Below are 21,802 nucleotides of genomic sequence, written 5' to 3'. Positions count from 1 at the left end.
CTTTGGCCTCTATGTACTGTTTTGGTTCAGCTCCCTCAGGTCTGGTTTTTTGTTTTTGCTGTGTTTTGTTTTTCTGAGCCATCTATTGACTGTGACACCCACAACCAGGCCTGACTCCATCTCCAGTTTACTTCTTTCTTTTGTGTGTGTGTGTTTACATGTCTCCTGTGTCCACACACATGTGGAGACAGAGGATAGCCTCAGCTGTCACGCCTTGGGAGACATCTACCTTGACTTTATTGGGGGTGAGGGTCAGAATCTCTCACTGGCCCGGAGCTCACAAATTAGTCAAGGCTGGCCAGCCAGGGATCTACCTGTCTCCACTGTGCCTGGTTGTTTTTTTTGTTTGTTTGTTTGTTTGTTTGCTTGCTTGCTTGTTTATGTGTGTATGTGTGTGTCCTTTCGTTTTTGTTTGTCTGTTTGTTTGGTTGGTTTTTGTTGTTGTTGTTTCATGAGCTCTGTGGGCTTGAACTCAGGTCCCTGTGTTTACAAGGCAAGCCCTTTCCTGGCTCCTCCTTTCTTTTCTCTAGCTTGCTTCCTCCTTGACCCCTAGATGCTACCTGCCCACCATGGGTGACAATTCTAAGCCAGTACTTTTAAATTATATTTATTTATTTATTTAAGTGGTGTGTGTATGTGTGTACACACACACACTCCAGTCAGAGTCCATGTGCTGAAGTCAGAAGACAACATGGAACAGTCAGTCCTCACTTTCTGTTAAGCAGGTCCCGGGGATCGAACTGAGGTTGTCATTCTTGGTCACAAGCCTCTTTTATCTGCTGAGCCATCTTGCTGGTCCCCAGCCATGTTCGTTTTAATCTTAACAACAAGAAAAGTGATTCTCCTGTCTAGGAACCTGGCATTTTCAGAGCTGCCCTCTGCCATGTGGGTAAAGGCTCCTTCAAATCCAGGTGGCAAGTGTCTAGCAGGTCCATGTGCTCATCACAGCACCCTAAGCAGAGAAGCTATTTGGCAAATGTACACTGAAAAGCTGTTCCCGAACTGCTCAGTTGGAAACAAGTGTGAACTTGTGTCTTCAGACTAGCGAGAGGCTGAATGACCTTGGAGGGAAATGGCTGCCTCATGGAGACTTGAAGCTAGACCCCAAGAAGAACTTCCAGTGAGTGGGAAGGAACTGCCTTGTCCCGTGGAAAGAAACAAGCACCCTGCCCTCTCTGGAATGTTCTGAGAAGTGCGAACAATCTCAAATGAGGATGAATCATGGGGTGCTGGTGAAGACCAGGGGATAGGGAACCAAGAACACCTCTCGGTGCCTACAGGCCCCAGAAATCCCTCTGCAGCTCCCAGCAGAAGCCGGTGACCCCCTGCTCCCTCTTTCCCACTATTTTTCTTCACAGCTGTCTCTGCGCTTCAGAGTCCACATCGCTGCCAGGGACTCTATTTTGGGATTTGTGGGAACGGGGAGCTTTTAGCAAATAAGAAGTCCCAGAGAGTGGCTCCCCGCCCCACCCCCCTCCCAGTCCTCTCCTAGGGTAGGAGACCAAACAGGCTGCCTGGGGCCTGAGCCCAGGGCATGGGCAAGCTGGAGGGTGCCCAGCCTGTTCCCAGAGAGGCCTCATGGCTGGCAGATAGCATCTCGGACTACACTGTCACTGATGTCACCAGGGCGGTGCCCTGCAGGCCATGCGTGGTCTGCACAAGGAGAGCTGGGCTTTCTTTGCTAACTAATTGCAAATTCCCACCACATCCGGTGTCTGCACAGTAGAGGTAACAAGCAGGCTAGGTCCTAATGTCCCAAGGAACAAAGGGCAGGGGGCCATAGTGGCAAGAGGCAGGGGCTTCGTGACCTGGATGTGGGGGGCTGGGAGAGCTTGAGATCACGACATGGTGTGTGTGGGGGGGGATCAGGACATGGTGTGGGGGGCCTTGGGATCAGGACATAGTGGCTTTAAGTGGGGTGGCACAGGGGTCTTAGAGACGGAGATAGCTGGGTTCACATGCAGGTGGCTTCACACTGCTCAGGGGCACTGTTGTGTGTCGATGTGTTCGTGTGACATGTGATCTGCTGCTCACAGCTATCTCTGTGGATGCACTGGTGACCTCGGCCCCGCCTGCGTTTCCATGGTAACCGCCACATTTATGTGTCTTCTCACTGTGTTCTGCAGAGAATCTTTAAATTTGGTCCATCGGGTTTGTGTCTGTGGGTAACAGATCATTGCGTGAAGATAGTCATGGAGGCGCAGGCACGTGAGCTCAGCACCTAGGAGGCTGAGGCAGGAGGATCAGGCGTTGAAGTAGAGCTTGTACATATATGTATGTATTTATATGTGTGTTACATATGTAAATAAAAGCTAGAGATCAGAGATTCAACAGACATATATCTGATATGTTATATCAGCATAATAACTGTGACAACATAAGAAAAACAGACCATAATTACATCAGGTAACAGTTGTACAATACTGGACAAAAACATGGAGGAGTGAACCTTCCACCCAGGGGTGACCACCATTAACATGCGGCACGTGTTTTCTAGTTGTGTCTAATTCAAATACCCCCAAACCAAGGATGGAGTCGGTATGAGTCACCCACCTCTGAATACTTCCTACCGCTCAGAGGTATGGCTGGGCGTGGTGGCACACAGCTTTAATCCAGCACTCAGGAGGCAGAGGCAAATAGATCTCTGTGAGTCTGAGGCCAGACTGGTCTACAGAGTGAGTTCCAGGCCAACCAGGGCTACACAGAGAAGCCCTGTTGCAAAACGAAGACCAGGAGTGAAATTATGCCTGTAAACAATACAGGTATACAGTCTACACACACAAATGAGCAAATAAAGAATATGTGACATAAACTACACACGGAACGGAACTCTGAATATGTTTCAAAGTTCTCTAAGAGGGGCCAAAGTTCAAGCCGAGCACCACATTCCCCGCAATAGGGCCATCCGGTGGATACAGTTTCATAATCCTTTTTATTATGTATAATGAGCCACCCTGTCTGCAGATAGCTGACCACAGCTACATGGTGTTTCATTTCCTAGGCAGCACGTAGATAATCTGACCCATGGCCCTCTCTGGACCATGTAGATCATTTACGTCCATTGCAAGCAAAGCCGTAATCTACATAGCTCTTAGTGTGAGCCAAGAAGCAGAATTCGTGGGTCGAAGGGTGTTCCTGTGTGGATGGCTTTCAACACCTAGGTGGTGGCAGGCACTAACACGAGTGACTTTTCTATTTCCTGTGACAGAAAATTTGACAGAGGAAGCCTAAAGGAGGGGAGGGTCTGTCTGGGCTCCTGTTTTCGAGAAGGTTCCATTCACCACGGTGGAGAAGCCGTGGCAGAGTTCAGAGCCACAGGAGCGCGTGGCCAGGACTCCTCAGTCTCCATAGGATAGGAATGTACCTCAAGCTAAGACGTGCTGGAGCTATGGCCCATGAGTCCTGCCCCAGTGGCTGCACATCTGGCAGCTAGATGCCTCCACCGTGTCCAAAAGATTCAACAACCTCTCAGCACAGCGCCAATAGCTGGGAACCCTACAGGGCACAGGTCCCAAACAACGGTGGTAGCATCCATCAGTTACTGTCAGACGGAGAAGAAGCAGAACCCGATGCTCCAGGTTTACCTGCAGCCCCTCAAGATATCCAAGGCCTTTGCTGAGAATAGAGCTGGGATGCCCTGGCATGTCTCTACTACTAGTGTCGAGGCCAGCAGATCTCTGAGAAGCATTAATCCTCTTGAGGCAGCTGCCTTTCAGCTCCATAATCCCAGGAAGGACAGACGGCAGGACTCAGGTGTGGCGCCTGGACTCCGAGCCGTCCATCAGAATCTCCTAAGTAGCTCCCAGCCCTAATGTGTGAACATTGATTTCTGGGGTGACAGGGAAGCCAGGATGATTTACATCCAATTTCCCATCGATGATACATCATTGATCTCCAAGAGTGCTGAAATATTTACTAGGGACAGCAGTGCTGGAAGGTCCTTGGCCAGGACCAGTGAGCAGAAGGATGAGAGAGGCAGGCAAGGATGCTGGATGAGGATAAAATCCCAGGGAATATGGGCCAAGCCATCCTGGATCATCATGGAGCTGGGAGACCACACAGAGTCCCAGGCTAGGTGCGGGGACCCAGAGGATTTCCTCCTGTTCTCAATAAATGGTACCCAAAGCACCCCCTCGGAGTGGCTGCCTGGGACCCACCCCTCTCATAGGACCCCTCATCATGCTCAGCCACACCCCGCTATTGACCTCCCTCCTTTTAAGTTTATTCAGGTACTATTCACATACAAGAAATTCACATATAGTTTTAAGTATGCTCTGGATGTCCGTGGACCACAATGGGGACATGAAACAGTGTTCACCCACAGACATGGCTAGCACTGGGGACGTGGAGACCAGAAGATCCCTGGAGCTCCACACTCAGCTAATCGAGCCGAGTGGGTGAGCTCCGGATTCAGAGAGACCCTGTCTCCAAAACTAAGATAGAGAGCGGCGGAGAAAGACATGCAGTGTCAACATCTGGCCTCCACATGTGCATGCATGCACGTGTGAACACACACAAACGTGTAAACACAAATACATCACACACACACACACACACACACACACACACACACGGATGGATGGATGGACGGACAGACGGACATACACACAATCTAAACACACCAGAGGCTTCTATCCCATGCGATCGTGTACTACAGCTATACTGTGTCCCCTGAGCACTCCTCTCATTTGGGTGCTGGTTCAGGAATCCCTCACTTTGCTTGGCCCAGCTCAGAAGTTTCCGGAACTTACCTATCCTAACACAAGGTTGCTGCTGGACTTCCTGCTTGGAGTTTTCCGATGCACGCATCTCCACCATGGCACCAGCACTTGTTCCTCCTTGGAGACACCTGGGGGCCCTGGTGTATGCTCCTAGAGACCCTAAGCACTGGGGTTGGTGAGGTTTGAGGCTCTCCAGCATCCCCTCAGCCCCACCAGGGCCACAGGGAGATGTTTTATCGGCAGGTAAGATCTCACCTGCCCTGCTAGGTTTCCTCTCCTCCACAGAGAACTCTCTCCTTTGTCTTCACACTAACCCCTGTTCACACCTCTGCTGACAGTCTGGTCTCTTTCCTGCTGCCCTCCCAGAGAACAGAGACCAGCTGGGCTGCTGACGGGCCCTGCCGTAACTGCTCGACAACATGACATTGCAGCAGTTAATGGTTGCATGCTACAAGACGGAGCTGACAATCAACACATGAGCAGGCAGGACCAGAAGCTCCTTCAGAGCCACCATGAACCGCCTGGTTTGGCTGATGCTAAGAGACCACCGGCCATGGCCCTGACAGTGGCTTTCTATCCCACTGAGGGGTAAGAGGTGGCATGTCGGCTAGGCGGTGGTGGTGCATGCCTTTAATCCCAGCACTCGGGAGGCAGAGCCAGGCGGATCTCTGTGAGTTCGAGGCCAGCCTGGGCTACAGAGCGAGATCCAGGACAGGCACCAAAACTACACAGAGAAACCCTGTCTGGGGAAAAAAAAAAAAAAGAAGAAGCTACCTGTCAATCAACCTTGGCTCTCACGTCTCTGATTCCGACATCATGTTGCGCTTAGAATGAGTTCCTTTAGGTTCATTTGGCCGCCGATCTTCAGCATATATCATTCTGATACATCACGGAAACAGCAAAATACAGCCCAGTGTGGTGGCTCATGTCTGTACAGTGCTCAGGAGGCTGAAGCAGGAGGATTGCTATGAGTTCACGGCCAGCATGGGTTTATAGACATTAGAGTCCAGAGTGAGATTTTTTTTTTTTTTTTTTTTTTTTTTTTTTTTTTTTTTTTTTTGGTTTTTCGAGAGAGATTTTTGTTTTTTAAAAGGCTGTTTGCAATTGATTACTGCCAGGAGAGGGAGAGCCTGTATGGTCCCTGGTAGGTCAATCACGCTCTCTCCAAGGCATGGCGTCACATACAAAAATATTTGGGCAGCACAAATTGGGGTCATTTGCTTTTTTTTTTTTTTTTAATTTTTAAAGAGAACACAAAGTTGGATGGATAGGGAGGTGGAATGAATCTAGGAGGCATTGAGGGAAGGGAGAATATGATCAAAATACACTGTATAAAGTTCTCAAAGAATTAATAAAATGTCATTTAGAGAATTTAAAAATTGAATGAAAAGAGGGGCAGGGAGATGAGAAAGCTCAGTCAGAAAAGTGCTCACCTGAGTTCTAGCCACTGCACTCTCAAAACAGTAAAAGGCAGGTGTGACACTGTGCACCTGTCACCCTAGGGAAGGGGGAGGGACGGAGACGGAGGGCTCTCCCTGGTCTCATTGGCCAGTCAGTCTAGCCCATTCACAAGCTCCAGGTTCAGTGGGAGACCCTACGTTAAAAAAAGAGGAGAGGGATGGAGGAGGACACACCGTTTCTGTACACATACACACACATGTAAACACAGACACACATATATCACTTACACAGGGACAAAAATAAATGAAAAAAGAAAGAAAAATACCCATTAAGTACACTGGTTCCGGATTTCTCGAAGGGACCTAGGCTCTCTGTCTCAGGTTCGGTGAGCCATTTCTGTATTTTTCAGTCTCCGTGAAGATGGTTCAAGACGTCAAAAGCAAGGATTTCATTGCCTTCTCCATGACTTTCTCCTAGGTCTCTCATTCCCGATCCCAAGGTCCCAAGGCAGGCATTTTCTTCATTTTGCTGGAAGATAGCATGGAAGTCATTCCACAGGACACAGGGGTAGACTCTGAGTCCAACTGCCCCACTTCCAGTGCATCTCCCTGTATAGGCAGGGCACAGACCCATTCTGTTTTCTGTCTTGGGCACACTGCACACACACACACACACACACACACACACACACACACACACACACGTAGAAAATGGCCTCATACAAACTGAGAGGTGGTATCCATCCCTCACATTCACTCCTATGAAAGGTCCTCCCCTCCCCCCCCCTAAAAAAAAAACCATGAAGTCACAAGAATGGAGCATACCAGCTAGGAATTCCCTTGAGCAGAACTCAGCGCAGGCCAGCCTGGCTACAGGAACACCACAACTCTCTTACATGGTGGTTGTATGTACCCTCTCCTCAGCTTCCTTCCCAGGCCCCTCTCCTGGCACCCCTTTGCATGCTGTTGACTCCTGGTCTGCACTTCCTGTCTGTTGGGAGGGGTAGAGAGGTTTACTTCCTGGGGCCCTAGTGATGGCTGGCTGTGTTTGTATTCCCCTTTCTTCAGTGTGACAAATGCCTACTCCACCACCTACTGTGACCCACACACTCTGGACATAGACATGAATGCAGAGACGAATTGTCTTCCTGGGTAGGCCAGGGGATGGAGACAGTAGATGTCACACATACTCCCACCCCCTGCACTGGACATCAGAAAAACTGGACATGATGCTGATGCCTGAGTCTCTCAGAGGCTCTAAAGCAAGTGGACATTGGTGTAATGGTGATAAGACAGTGGTTAGGGTCATGAGTAGGTGGCTAATAATTGAAACTTAATAAATATGCAACGTTATTGTCCATCTGTCTGATTCACTAATATTCATCACCCCCACCCACAGCCTTCTCCCCTTTCATGCATGTGTGGTAATGGTGTGTGTGTGTGTGTGTGTGTGTGTGTGTGCGCGCGCGCGCGCGCGCGCGAGCGCGAGCGCACGTGCACGTTCCTGTGTGGGTGAACATAGCGGTGCCCGTCTATGCCTATGTGTATGTGGAGGATCAAAGCTGGTATCAGTGATTATATCAATCACTCTTCTACATTATGCTTTGAGGCAGAGTCTCTCAATCAAACCCAGAGCTCACTGATATGGCTAATCTCATTAGTGATGCTCTGGGCATCACCTGTCTTTGCCACCAGGAACTTGAATTACAGGTGGCTAATCATACCTACCTTGCATATTCTCAGGGTTTGAGGATCTGAGCCCTAGTCCTCATAGTTGGATTTCAAACACTTTGCCCACTGAGTCATCTCTCCAGGCCACTCCCCCCAGGTTTTTTTGTTTTTTGCTTTTTTTTTTTTAAGCTCTTATAAAAGAAAATACTGTACCCATAACAGGCTAGTAAAAAAAGAAATAAAGACTCAGAAAAAGGTCACAATAATGAGCGGAACAAGGACTGGAAGCCAGGCTGTCTGGCTCTCTCCCTCCCTCCTTCCTTTTTCCAGTGAAATACTGCAAACCAATAAAATTATCGAGGCGAGTATAAGGGTGGTGAATAACCAAAGCGGGACCTTCATGCCTGTTGTTCATTCACTCAGCGGATGTTCTGGGTACGGAGGGTCCAGTAGTGATGGCTTCAGGCCTCCCATTTAACCCTTTCCCTTGATGCTTCCTTGTTCTTCTCTCCGAAGCACACCACTGCTAATACAGAAGCTCCAGGCCAACCCTTCCTTCCCACATGCGTCTTTCCTCCTTTGTGGGACCTGGGACAGAGGACAGCAACGTTTTCAGTTAGTTTCCCTTTCAATGCAATTAGATTTCATTTTCTCCTGTCTGTGCTGTGGCATTTCCCTGTGTCTGTAAACTTCCAGTGCATGGTATCACCCCAGAGCAATGGCCGCCACCAGCAAATCTCCGTGTCCTAGTTTTATGTTAAGCCACCTCGTTGGCATATATGTCCTCCTCTTTCCTTGGGATTCATTAATCTATTGTTTCTCGTTTCACTCCCACTGATGTGGATGGTCCGTGGGTTTTTTCAAGTTATCCTTTATCTAAACAACACTTGGGTGAATACACTGATATATGTCAGCCGGGGTGTGTGCCTGAGACAGATGTGTCTGTGCACAGTAGGATATGCATTCTTTAGACTTAACCTGGTTGTCTCAGTCAGTGTTCTATTGCTGTGAAGAGACACCATGATCAAGGCAACTCTTATAAAAGAAAGCATTTAATTGGGGGCTTGCGTATTATGTAGAGGCTTAGTCTATTGTTATCATGATGGGGAGCATGGCAGCAGGCAGATGTAGTCCTGGAGAAGTAGTTGAGAATGGCAACCTGATCTGAAAACAGAGAGGGAGCGGTAGAGCCTGGTGTGGGCTTTTGAAACCTCAAAGCTGACCCCCCAGGGACACACTTCCTCAACAAGGCCACATCTTCTCATCCTTCTCAAACAGTGCCACTCCCCGGTGAAGGAGCATTCAAATACATGAGCCTTTGGGGACCATTCTTATTCAAACCACCACACTGTCAGTCTAAGCTGCTCTCAAATCTGGTTGAAATGGATTGGTTCATCTGCTAGAAGAACTGGATGCAGACTCTGTAGCTCAGCCCTCCTTTTACAGAAACTTTAGTTTCTGCCAAGTGGAGAATCATGGAAGAAAAGTAATCCCTCTTAGTGGTTATAGTTGGTATTCCCCACTTTATTTTTATTTTTTTCTTTTAAAGTCGGTATCTCATGTATCCCAGGTAACCTAGAACACACTACATAAGCCAAGGATGACTTTGGATGTCTCATCCTGCCGCCTCTACATTCCAAGCGTCAAGCTTACAGATGTGCACCACCATGCCCAGGTTAGTGGTACTGGGAATAGAACCCGAGGCTTTGTGCATGCCAGGCAAGCACTCTACCACCAAGGCACATGCCTGAACCCTGACATTTTTGGTTATTCCTGAAGGAACATCTTCACTTCTATGCATTGGTCCTGTGGACTTTCTTTAGTTTCAAAGCACAGAGACATTTGATTTTTCCCTTAGTGAGTTTTTCCCCACCTGGCGGGTGTGTGGTACCCTGAGGAGAGGGTAAGTTCTCCAGGTGTCTGGGATGGATGCTTGGTAAATGCCCAGGAGGCGGGGTAAGGGTTAACTCTGCTCATATCCATATGGCTCCATGTTTAAACACTTGTTTATTTTGAATCGTGGCTAAATCTGTGACCACTTCCTCAGCTGTGGAAAGTAAGGGGAGCTGGTGGACCAGCCCCTCTGCCTCCCGGGGCTGAGAAAGCAGCCTGTATTGATGCCTCCCTCTCTTGCTCATCGGAGTAAACTCAGTGCTTTCTTCCAAAGGCTTAGAGTAGGCGCTGAAGCCATTCATAAATTCTTATTGAACCACCAGCTCTGCAAAATCTGCCTTACTGTCTTTGCATGCTATTGATCTGTGGGGAAGAACTATAAAAATTGACACTGAATAAACTTGGAAAGACGCCCCTTGCTCGGCTGAACTGGGATCAATGCGTATTGACCTGAGGCATGGAGGGAGGGGAAGAGACCACCCTGTCTCCATTAGCAGGTCCTCACCGGACCAACACCACTTTTCTGGGTGTTTCCTAGCTGTGTCAGGCTCTCAGAGGCAGAAGCAGGGTTGTTCAGAATGTGAAAGTTAAGAGACAATCTACTCCCTCATGCTAGAGAATGAGTCTCAGAGAGGTTAAGTGAGCTACCTAGGCTCACACAGCTCACGTGTGGTAGGATTTGAACTCAGGATTTCTACAAGTACTCTGTAGCTCTCCACTGTAGGCACCGAGAATTGAATTTTCTCTTAGTAATTCTTTCTCTCATGTAGAGTTAGTTGCGGGTGAGGCAGCCTGTGAGCAGGAAGGGAAATCACATGTTGAGCGGTATGACTATGTCCCAGGCAATATTAGGCAGGCAGGGAAGGGTTGACTCCTCCCAGGCCTGGTCCATGCCCTCAGACAAGTGACTGGACCTTTCTCAACTTAAACTTGTCTCTGTGACAGGCAGAGAATGACGACTCCTCCTCTCAGGACAGAATGTGGTTTTTGAGGGATAGCGTCAGCACTTGTGTTAGACATCTCTTGGGACAAAACGTCTGACAGGGTGGCTTAGGGGGGGAAGGGCTTATTGGGGCTCATGGATTCAGGCAGCCCCATTCATCATGGTGGGGAGGGAGGGTTGGTCTGAATGACTCACATCAAGGTGGTGGCGGGGAGGGGGGGTGAAAGAAAGAGGGAGGAAGACAGGAGGAGGAAGAGGGGGAGAAGAGGGAACACACACACACAGGAAAGAGAGAGAGAGAGAGAGAGAGAGAGAGAGAGAGAGAGAGAGAGAGAGAGAGAGAGAGAGAGAAACACGTATCCATGAACTGAAATTCACAAGTTCGGAGAAAGCATCCTGTCCGCTGCCTGTGTGTGGTGGTAGCGCCACAGGAAAGCAGCTTTCATGATTCATTGCCCAGGCTGGGCAGGCTTTCCCATGATGCAGCTGCCTTTGAATCACCCCTGCTCTCTAAGTAGCCCCTCATCCATACATAGGGAACCCCGATAAGCTCATTAGCCTCCCCGCCGAGTTAGATCTCCGTGGAATCATTCCTTTGGTCTATTGCCCACGCTCTATCTGAGATGAGTAGACGATTGTTTCCGTCTCCCCCATGAGAAGTCACACAGCACGCTCACTCAGCGGTTGCTCTACAGAGCTCCTGGGCCATTCTCTATCCTACCAAGTTGTTGGTGAAGATGAACTCCCATCCTCTGAAGCCAAGCACGGGCCTATGGAACACCTACCTACTATGGTATCATCCAGTCTTAATTACCACCCTTCCCTCCATCCAAACACATTCAGCTTCATGTTGGAGCGGTAAAGACCGAAACTCGGAGAGGTTAAGCAATTTACCCAAGGGCACACAGCTCACAAGTAATATAACTTGAACTCAGGGCACTCTAACTTCTAAGGTGAAGCTTCTTGAGGTTGACAGTATTTTACCACAGCAAACAGGCAAAGAAATGAAGACGGATCTCAAAAGATGCTGGCCAGGACCCTGTGGTTGCAGAGAAGGAAGAGGTCCCCACGCAGCACTAAAAGTCTGTGCAGGCATCCTAGATGCTAATAAGCTCTGTGATGGTTAATCTCATGTACAGATCCATGAGAATGTTTCCAGACAGGATAACCTGAGAATAGATGACTCTGCCCCAGAATGCATGGCTCCTTCCTGCATATGGTCCAGACATACTGAGGTCCAGGGGTGGGGTGGGGGGGAAGCAGCGTTCTTTGCCTGCTTGCTTTCACTCTTGCTGATGGGTGTGTCTACTCTGTGGCTTCCGCTACAGTCATCCTTTGCTAACAACACAGCCCACCTTCTTTGGCCTTCTGATTGTGAACCGAAGGCTAATGACTCTCCAGTTATCTTCCGGGCCTTCAGCACCAGATTGGAGCCGATGAGTCCTCTGTCTTCATAGACAGAGAAGCCACTGCGCTTTCAGCTTCTCCAGAGCCCCAACAGCCATTGTTAGACTACCTAGCCCGGAAGTTGTAAGCCAATCTTGTGAATCTCCTTCATGATGTATATACACTCCTTCTACTGGGTTCCTCCACGGAACTCTGTCTAACCCAGCCTCTCAAGGCAGTGGCTTCCTTGAGGGGGAGGGAGCCCCTGGAACACTTGACAAGGATAGCAGTAGCCAGGCCCCTCCTTCCAGAATGTGGATGGGAACCAATGGGTAGGGCTGGAGCTTTGGCACCTGTCTGAGTCTCCCAGGGAAACTTGGGAGACCTTGCGTTAGGAGGCTGTGTTTGGATAAGTAAGAGTCCTAGTGAGAAGTGGGGGCCCCCGGATGTCCTGTGGGTAAGGGTTCAAATGCATACATTATAGCTTTAGAGCATACAAGCCCCCTTCCTTTTCCAACTCACCCTCTATCTCACTTCATCCTTACAATATTTGGACCAAGATGTACCCTCAGAGATTCAAAGACATTGAGAATTATGGCTCCGAGATACACCCCTGGCTGGAACCCAGGGCTTATCCCAATCCGATGGCTGTGTCCAAGCCTAGAAATGCATTGTCCTCAGTGAGAAGTGGGCAGTGATGTCCACTGAGACTATTCTGGGCATTTGTGGTGGTACACAGCTGTGATCTCAGAACGTGGGAAGCTAAGCCAGGAGGATTACAATTTCAAGACCAGCCTGGACTGCAGAGTAAGACCCTGTTCCAAATGACTGAGAACTGGAGATGTAGCACTGTGGTAGAGCACTTACTTAGTTCTACATTCATCCTCCAGGACTCCATATACTCCAGTGGCACTACATCTAATATATACATACATATATACATACATATATATTATACATATATATTAATTATACAATATACATGTGTACATTTCTTTTCTTCTGGGCCACTTGCCAAGTATGGCAGTATCTTGTTCTAGAGATTCAGGGTGGCTTAGGGGGGAGGCTGGAGGAAGCCAGGGGCCCAAGAGGAACTTCCCGGGTGATAATGGATGCCACATGAACCTGCCCCACCCCCACCCCCCAGTCAAGAGTGGTATTTTATAATCTTCATCTCTCACAGCAGAGAATTTATGACCCGCTTCCAGCCCTGGGACTTCAAAGCCCAAACGGCACCAGCCCCCACCCCTAAACACAGCTCGCTCACCCCCACCTCCACCTGCCCGACTCCCTCTCTTCTCTTTGCATTCCTTCAGGTCCGTTCTTTGACATGGCGACTCCAAGGCTGGGAGAGAAGGTTCCCCTCAGGCTCGGGGAGACTTACCTGGGAGGTGGAGGATGAGAAGGCCCCTCTCATTCGACACCATAAATAACCACCCTCCCTCCCCAGACCACAAGTCACTGCAGATTTAGAGAGTAAGTAGTAATGATGGCATAGGCAGAGCTGAGAGTGTGGGGATGTGCGTGTGCGTGTTTAATTTAATTTCTCTTTTCTTCTTACCCATGTAAAAAGCACCTTGGGCTCCTCCCTCTGCTTCTAAGGGTTCCTTTGAAGGGATTACGGCTGCTTGACTACAGGCTTCAGCCAAAAAAGATGCTGTGGGTTGGACATGGACTGAGCATGCTCATCAACCCCGTCTCTCGGATGAGCGAGAAATTTGCTCTCCTAGGGCATTGTGGGACAAACACATTACTGACTCCCCACCTATCTTTATCCAGCTGCCGGGCTGTGCCCCATATCACCTTCTCCGGGATCTCCCTGTTTCTCACTCCTTGCTCACCATATCTGCGTCCCACCCTGGAGCCTCTCTGGGTCTTTTCTGTCTCTGTTTGGGATCCTTCACCAAGCAGATATGGAGGCCCAGGGTGGTTTGGGGCCGCTTGTGGGAGGCTTGTCAAAGGATTCCAAAGTGAAGAGGAATGAGGGAAAAGAGACAGGACTCAGCTAGCATCGAGTTGAGAGAAGCGCTGAGTACTGGGCACAAGCACCTGAGGGACATAGTACTGGAACGTAATCCCTCCCAGAACTTCTTTGTGGATGGACCACCATGAACACTCTGTCCCCTCAGTTATTCTACCAAAGACTCAAGACTCCACGATCCACTATCTATTATGCTTTTGTTTGTTTTATTTTGTTTTGTTTTTAAGAAGCCCAGGTATGCCAGGCTGTCCTCAGATGTGCGATGAGGATGACCTTGAACTCCCGATCCTCCTGCCTCCACCCCCTGCGTGCTGGGATTACAGGTGTGCACCACTGACACGTGGTTTATGCCGTGCTGGGAACCGAACCCAGGGCTTTCGTGCACGGTAGACAAGCACTGCCCTGAGTGAGCTACAGCTCCAGCCCTTGGAGCCACCGTCTGATGAACTCCGTTTGGATCACCCATGGCCTCTTAGCTTTAGGCAGGTGGGGACCGAGAGCCGGCCCCTTGAAACTGTGTGTCACGGCAGCAGATGAGGAGTGAAAACCACAGTGCCGAGGTCAGGGAAGGGGCAGTTTCTAGTGGGGCCACGACAACGATGCCCACTGCGGAGCCGGGCTCAGCTGCATTTAACAGTGGCTACCACGCACTGGGATTTGCATGCATCAGGCAGAGCTGTTTCAATCCGTCGTACAGGTTGTGTCCTGCCCAAGGCCACTTTTCTTAGGAGGTACAGAAGGCCTAAACCCCGACACAGCCTTCGCTTGCCAAAAAGCTGCCCCCACCCAGTGGAAGGGATGGCTTCCCTAATGTGCAAAAAAAAAAAAAAAAAAAAAAAAAAAAAAAAAAAATGCGCCAGGCACTTGGTGCGAATTATCATTTTTAATCCTCTCAACAACCTTGAAAGGTAGGTGTGGTCCATTAAAGGTGTTCACAGAGCCCTCGGGTCTCCTCCCTGGGAGGAGTCATATCCCTGGGGAAGGGCCTTGCTCTAGGCGCAGGATGGAGGGGCGGAGCTTAAATCTCCCCCTCCCCCATCCCTAATGCGAGTTCTCTTGATCAATTAAACATGATGGAGTCCCGTCCTGCAACTTCCAGAGACAGGACTTGAAAAAACATTTTGGCTGTCCCCTGGCTTCACCCCTCAGATGAAGCTCGCCTACTGTCATCTCTGGCTTGTCCCTACAGCTGATTCCGAAGACAGGACAGTGGTGTCACTTTTTTTTCCTAGGAAGCGGGCGACTTACTTCTGACTGTCGATGAGCCACAAGGTTTCAGGTGGCTTCCTTCAATCATCATTTGTTGTTATTTGTTGAACACTTGCTTCATGCGACATGATGGCCTTGGTCCGTTGTGATGAACGCAGTCTGAGAGCATGCTGCATCCTCAGAGCCCAGGTTCCTCAGAGAGGCAGCCATCCGGCTTAATGGATAAGGAATTGGAGGAACAGTTGATAGTGCCTGGTTTCCAACATCCCATTTAATGTGTGAGTCCCCGGGATGTCGTCTCACTTGGGCACCCAGCTGTGTGGACCTTCCCTGGCTCCCTCTCCGCTCCCTTAATGCCCAACCTGCCTTCCAGACAGCAGCTGAGACGTTTTGGAACAGCAAGTACAGGGAGTCTGTTCTTGCCCTCCTCAGGATGGCTGAGCTCTGAGGCTTGGTTGAACATGGCAAAGAAGTACTACAGTTGTTTCCATGGAAACCACGGCCTGTGGTATTGCACGTGGGGCTGGCCTTGGATGGTAACACTGCCCGGACCACCTGACGAGCAGAGGACTGAGTCCGGGTGGCAGGGAAGAATTTCGCACAGATCCAGCCAACCCTGAGCCCCACTCTGGAACACCACCCGCTACTTGCAGCAGGGACCCATGAGTCACTATCTAATCTGGACGCTCTGAGGCTGCTGCCGGGAGAGCCCCAGACTGGCCTCGGCCGGGAGCAGAGTGGAGATGGCAGAGTTGGCAGTTTCCACTGGAGCCAAGCCTGAATCACCCGAGGCCTTCCGTGGCCTCATCAGGAGGATTAAGGATGCTATTTTAAGGACCTCCTGAGTGCTCCTTAGGAGAACTTCCAGCGGGGATGAGACAGTTCCCACCCGCTCCCACACCTCTCCATCTAGCAAAACATTTCTTCAATCGATAGTCACCGCCCGCCAGCTTCTAGCCCCAGCCTCTGCCTGGCACCAAATTGCACCCCACAGAATCCAGTGTTTTCTAGAATGCTTGGTGCCCAGAAAGGGTGCGAAGGATGGTGTGCAGGAAAGAGAAATTTCCCACCACACAGAGGGTACACTTGGGAAATACTTGGTGGCTTCTTTTTTTTTGGGGGGGGGGGGTCAGTGTTCACCTGTGACCCCAGTGCCTGAGTGGTGGAGGTGAGAGGCTTGGGAAGGTCTCAAGGCCAGCCTGGGCTCGAGAAAATAAATAAATGAATCATTGAATGGAGTAGAATGTTAGGTTATTGATCTTTCTCAGTACATTTTGGCCATGGACCTGCCTTTGGTAAAGTAAAGGAGTGTGTGTGTGTGTGTGTGTGTGTGTGTGTGTGTGTGTGTGTCCTGGGTGTGTGTTTCTGTGTACCTCTCTCTCTCTCTGTGTCTGTATGTCCCTCTGTGTGTCTGTGTGTCCCTCTGTGCATGTGTATCTGTGTGTCCCTCTGTGTGTGTGTCCCCCTTCATGTGTTTGTCTGTCTGTGTGTCTGTGTGTGTATGTTCCTCTGTGTCTGTGTGTCCCTCTGTGTGTGTGTCTGTGTGTGTGTGTATGTCCCTCTGTGTCTGTGGGTCCTTCTGTGTGTGTATATCTGTGTGTGTGTCTGTGTGTCCTTCTGCATGTGTGTATCTCTGTGTGTATGTGTGTCCCTCTGTGTGTATATCTGTGTGTCTATGTGTGTGTGTCTCTCCGAGTGTGTATCTGTGTGCGTGTCTGTGTGTGTCCCTCTCTGTGTATCTGTGTGTGTGTGTGTGTGTGTGTCCCTCTGTGTGTGTCCCTCTGTGTGTGTGTGAGACATGTGTCTGCTGTGCTCTTGTGTATCTAGTGAGCACCTTGGACAGATTTTAACGTCACTTGACCCATGCCCATCGCTTTGAGAGAGCCCTGCTTCAAAGCTAGCTATAGGGGGTAAGACATACACATTCTGCCCCAGGCTTTACAGATAGAAACTGAGGTACGGGAGAATGGTTGCCGTACAGTATGCATATTCCGAAGTAAATCCACAGAGCATATTGATGTAAGTATTCACTATCTTTACAGCTGTAGCAATCATGGCTGCAAATCAGATTTAAAAAAAAAAAAATCAGATTCTAATCCTGGCTCTGGATTGCCATTCTGTGGCCAGCCTCCAGCTTGGGAATGGGGAGCGGATCTGTTTCTGGGCTCTGCTTCTTGCTCTGTGAAGTTGATCTAGGCACATCACCTCCGAGGATCGTTGGTTAAATGAAGATAATAACCTGCCTGAGGCTTTGGGGGAAGGGATTAAATGAGGTGGCGTCTGTGCTCTCAGCAAAGCATCCAGCAGCCCATTGCAGAAGTCAGCACCGCTGACAGTCACGATGAACAGCCATCGGTTCTACAAAGGAAGATGGCCTCCTCTTGTGGAAGGCAACCGTCCCAAGCTCTAAAGACTGTCTCTTCTGATGCGTCACGTTGAATCTGTGTTGTAGAGAACCCTGGCATCCTAGGAGGGACAGGCTCTGGACCTCTTTATCGTTGTCCAGACGGCAGCCATGCTCCTGGGAGAACGCACCATCGGCTCCACTTGCTCTCAGTGCGAATCTTCCTGGACAGCTCCTCGGTGTGGCCCCAGTGCCACCACCCCAGCAGACATTCCTCAAGAGAAGACTTCAGAGTTCAAAAAATATCTCGAACAGTGTCCCGTGTTCTAGAGCCCCCTCCCCCCGAGAGACATTCTAACTGCCCCCTGCCTCAAAGGCCCTGAAGAGTCCTGTAGTAAGACAACAAACAACACGTAATAGTTACTGTGGGTCTGGACTCAAAGCTCTACAGACTCCTGTGACAGAAACGTCCCAATGACAAGTCTAATGGGCTTATCTTTTGTCTCGTCACCTTGGTGACTTTTACGTTAAAAGGTTTTGTGCCCAAGTAGTTCCTAAGTGAATTTGCTTTGCAACTATGGTGATTAGACATAATAATAATAATTATTATTTTTATTATTATAATTACTGTCACTACCCTGCATTTATTGGTGTCCCCAGGGGTGGTGGTTTGAATAAGAACGGCCCCCATAGGCTCATAGATTTGAATGCTTCATCACTAGGGAGTGACACTACTTGAAAGGATCGGGAGGCGTGGCCTTGTTGGAGGAAGCGTGTCACTGGAGGTGGGCTTTCGGGTTTCAGAAACCCAAGTCAGTCCCAGCGGCTCCCTCTCTCTTCCTGCTGCCTGCAGTTCAGGATGTAGGACTCTTAGCCTCTTCTCCAAGGCCATGTGGGCTGCCATGCTGTCTGCCATGATGATCATGGACTAAACTTCTGCAACTATAAGCAAGCCCCAATTAGGTGCTCTCCTATTTCCAAGAGTTGCTTGCCATGGTGGTGGTGTCTCTTCACAGCAATAGAACAGTGAATAAGACACCATGCTTCTGGTTCCCCTTGGGAAATGCTGGTCCCTGACTCTCAGTGATAGCCTTATCCAGTACCTGCTGATTTGGTCATAAAGATTGCTGACAGGTGACATCCACTCCTTAGCTTGTGGCTGTCCCATGCTGAGCCCCTACATCCCCACTCCTGTTGATGACTCCATCTTTTCTCACACTGTCCTGCCAGGAACCCAGCCCCACCTCTCTCTATAACTTGTTCCACGAACCCAGAGCATCATCATAGGATCCTCTCCCCCATGCAGAACCGGCCTCATCCTCCATTCTCTCTGAGAGCGATTGTCTGTCCCAGCCCTCTAGGAAACCACGAGACACTGGCAGAGAAGCCAAGCCAGGACTCCGTAGAGCCAGACTCACAGACGCTCCGATCTTTCTCCTGCCTTCCACGTGAGCAGCTTCCTCTCCTGACACCCCAGCACCTCCACCCTTTCTGAGAAAGGAGACCCGGCGTGGTGCCCACCAGGCTTGGCCTGGCTGGGAGAGTTCTTCTCTTTAGAGCAGGGTGTATAGGCCAAGAATAATCAATAGGATACATTCTCAATTGCTCTTGTCTTACGAGCAGCGTGGTTCCGTGGCTCAGACACGAGGAGAAAGCACGGTGGTCCTGGCAAGTCGTCAGCCACAGTGCTGCGCACGTCCCGGAGACCACAGAAATGCAACCCTGCTCCTTGTCTCCAGTGCAGAGCCTTCGATGGCTGCCTACTGCCAGGAGTCAAACCTTCTATAGCCCTCTATTCCCAGGGGTAGTTTATCATCCCTACTGTAGGGAATGTGACTCCAGTCCCATGGCTTCTCCTTTCATCCACAGCTTTGATCTCACCCCAAGGCCAAGTCCACCAAGTCCTGCTTTTATTTTCATGTGTTTTATCTCATGTATTTTTAAAGCTATTTTTCCTCTGTCTTAGACTTACTGCTCTTTAGGCCATGTATTTACTTGAGGTTCCTGGTATCTTCTAGGAGTCTCCAGCTGACGGTTTGTCATTAGTCTGGGATATTTCAATAGTAAAGAGTATTAAAGAGTAGAAAAGAGGATTGGAGAGATGGTTTCCGTTGGCAAGGGGCTCAAAGTTTGATTCCCAGGATTCACATTTTTAAAAGATGAGTGTGGCCTGGCACACATGTAGCCTGTAATCTCAGAATGGGGAGGTGGAGACTGGCTGATGCCTGAGGTGCTGTGGACAGGCAGCCTAACCTATTGAGCAAGTTCAAGGTTAAATGAGAGAGAGAGAGAGAGAGAGAGAGAGAGAGAGAGAGAGAGAGAGAGACCCTGTCTCTAAAAACAAAGTGGACATCATCTGTAGAACAACCCTAGAAATTGTCGTCTCATCTCCACATATACATATATAGATGTGCAGGTGCATATGTGTGTATATATAAACACACACACACACACACACACACACACACACACACACACACACACGTATGTACATGAGAGAGAGACACTGTAAGATAAAGCCCCTGTTCTAGTATGGTTTCATTGCTGTGATAAAACATTGACCAAAACAACTCCCAGAGAAAGGGGATTATTTGGCTTACAGGTCACAGTCCATCACTGAGAGAAACCAAGGTAAGAAACAGAGGCAGAAACTGAAGCAGAGATCATGGGAAAAACAAAAAAACAAAAAAACAAAACGCTATTTACTGGCTTGTTCCCAGGCTCATGCCCAGCTAGCTTTCTTATATAGCCCAGGCCTGTCTGCCTAGGGAATGGTGTTACCCACAGTGGGCTGGGCCCTCTTCCACCAATCAGCAGTTAAGAAAATGCCCCCACAGACATGACCTCAGGCCAATCTGATGAGGCAATTCCTCAAGTGAGGTTTCCTCTTCCCCAGTCTCAAGTTGACAACCAGAATTAGCCATCACAGTCCCCAAACTCACACCCCCAAGAGCATACTTCTTTCAACTCCAGGGCCAGCCCAGCCCTCCTTTGCTTAAAATCCCATGGTGTCCATATAGAGCCATGGATGTGCTCTGAGCAGAGGGCTGAGGTCAGAGGTGGTTGGGGAATCACATGGAGACAGAGATGAGGAATGAGCAGCCTGCTCAGGTGCTTGGGCAGATCAAGGCCTCAGAGGGTGGGTACCAACTTTCTGTGAGTGTCAGCATGATATAGGCTTTCTGAGTCATGACCTTGAAGTGCCGGGGACCCTTGAAGGTACTTGGGTGTTTACATGGATTCTGTGTGTAGTAGTCTTCTTTCTCTGTCACTGTGACCAAATACCTAATAGAAACAGCTCAAGTGAGGAAGGATCTGTTCCGGTCATAGTCCACAGGATGTGGCTGACAGCTAGGGAGGCATGGTGGCTGTGACAGTACCCTTCTCAGCTGTGACAGTGGGAGTGTGAGGTGGCTGGTTACATCAGGGCAGCAGACAGGAAGTAGAGCTGGCCTGTGACCTCTGAGTCCTGCTCCCATAACTGGAAGTCTTCTACCCAAGGCCCCATGTCTAAAAGGTTCCCACTATGTATGTCATCAGAAAATCCCACAAGCTGAGGAATGTTTAAACACAGGAGTCTGTAGGGGATACTTGGCATTCAAACCATCAGAATGTCCCTTCTGGAATCTGTGGGTCCTGGAGGCAGCTGAGGAGCCTTGCTTCAGGGTAAAACCGAGCAGGGCCAAGTCATGTGTTAGCAGTAATGCACACACTTCCTGAACACACTGAGGAGAAGCGAACTCTGGAGGTGGCCATCTCAGAAACACCACATAGGAAGGGAGGAAGAGATGAGGGTAATGTATCCACACTTGGGACTGGAACTCGGATGCTTAAGTGGTTGGCAGTGCAAACCTAGCTGACCCGAGATCTCCAGTTGCCTCTTTTTACATCATTGGAGAACCCAAGATACATGCTTCCTTTTACATTGTGGGTGGTTGCTCAAGACTCGTGGGGCTTTCCTTGGAGGTGCTGGGAGTGTATTTGGCATTCCCATCGAAGTTCTCACAGCCACAAAGCTGGCCAGTTAGTAGGATCAGTTCCCATCAATACATGATTAAGTGCAGACTTGCCAGGATTCTAACCGATGAATCAAGATCTGATAATAGGAAAACAGAAGCAATTGATTAATACTTCAATTGGGGCCCCTGTCAACTAACGGCACTCATTGTGTGTGTAGTGGGGTAGATTTGCAGATCTGAGCTAGAGTTCTCTTGTTGAATGTTAAATTAAGTCACATTAAGCCAAAATATTTCT

Source organism: Peromyscus leucopus, chromosome 23, assembly GCF_004664715.2.
Source record: "Peromyscus leucopus breed LL Stock chromosome 23, UCI_PerLeu_2.1, whole genome shotgun sequence".
In the NCBI taxonomy this organism is placed as follows: Eukaryota; Metazoa; Chordata; class Mammalia; order Rodentia; family Cricetidae; genus Peromyscus; species Peromyscus leucopus.
The sequence above is the reverse complement of the archived record's forward strand: the minus strand, read 5'-3'. Positions refer to the sequence as shown.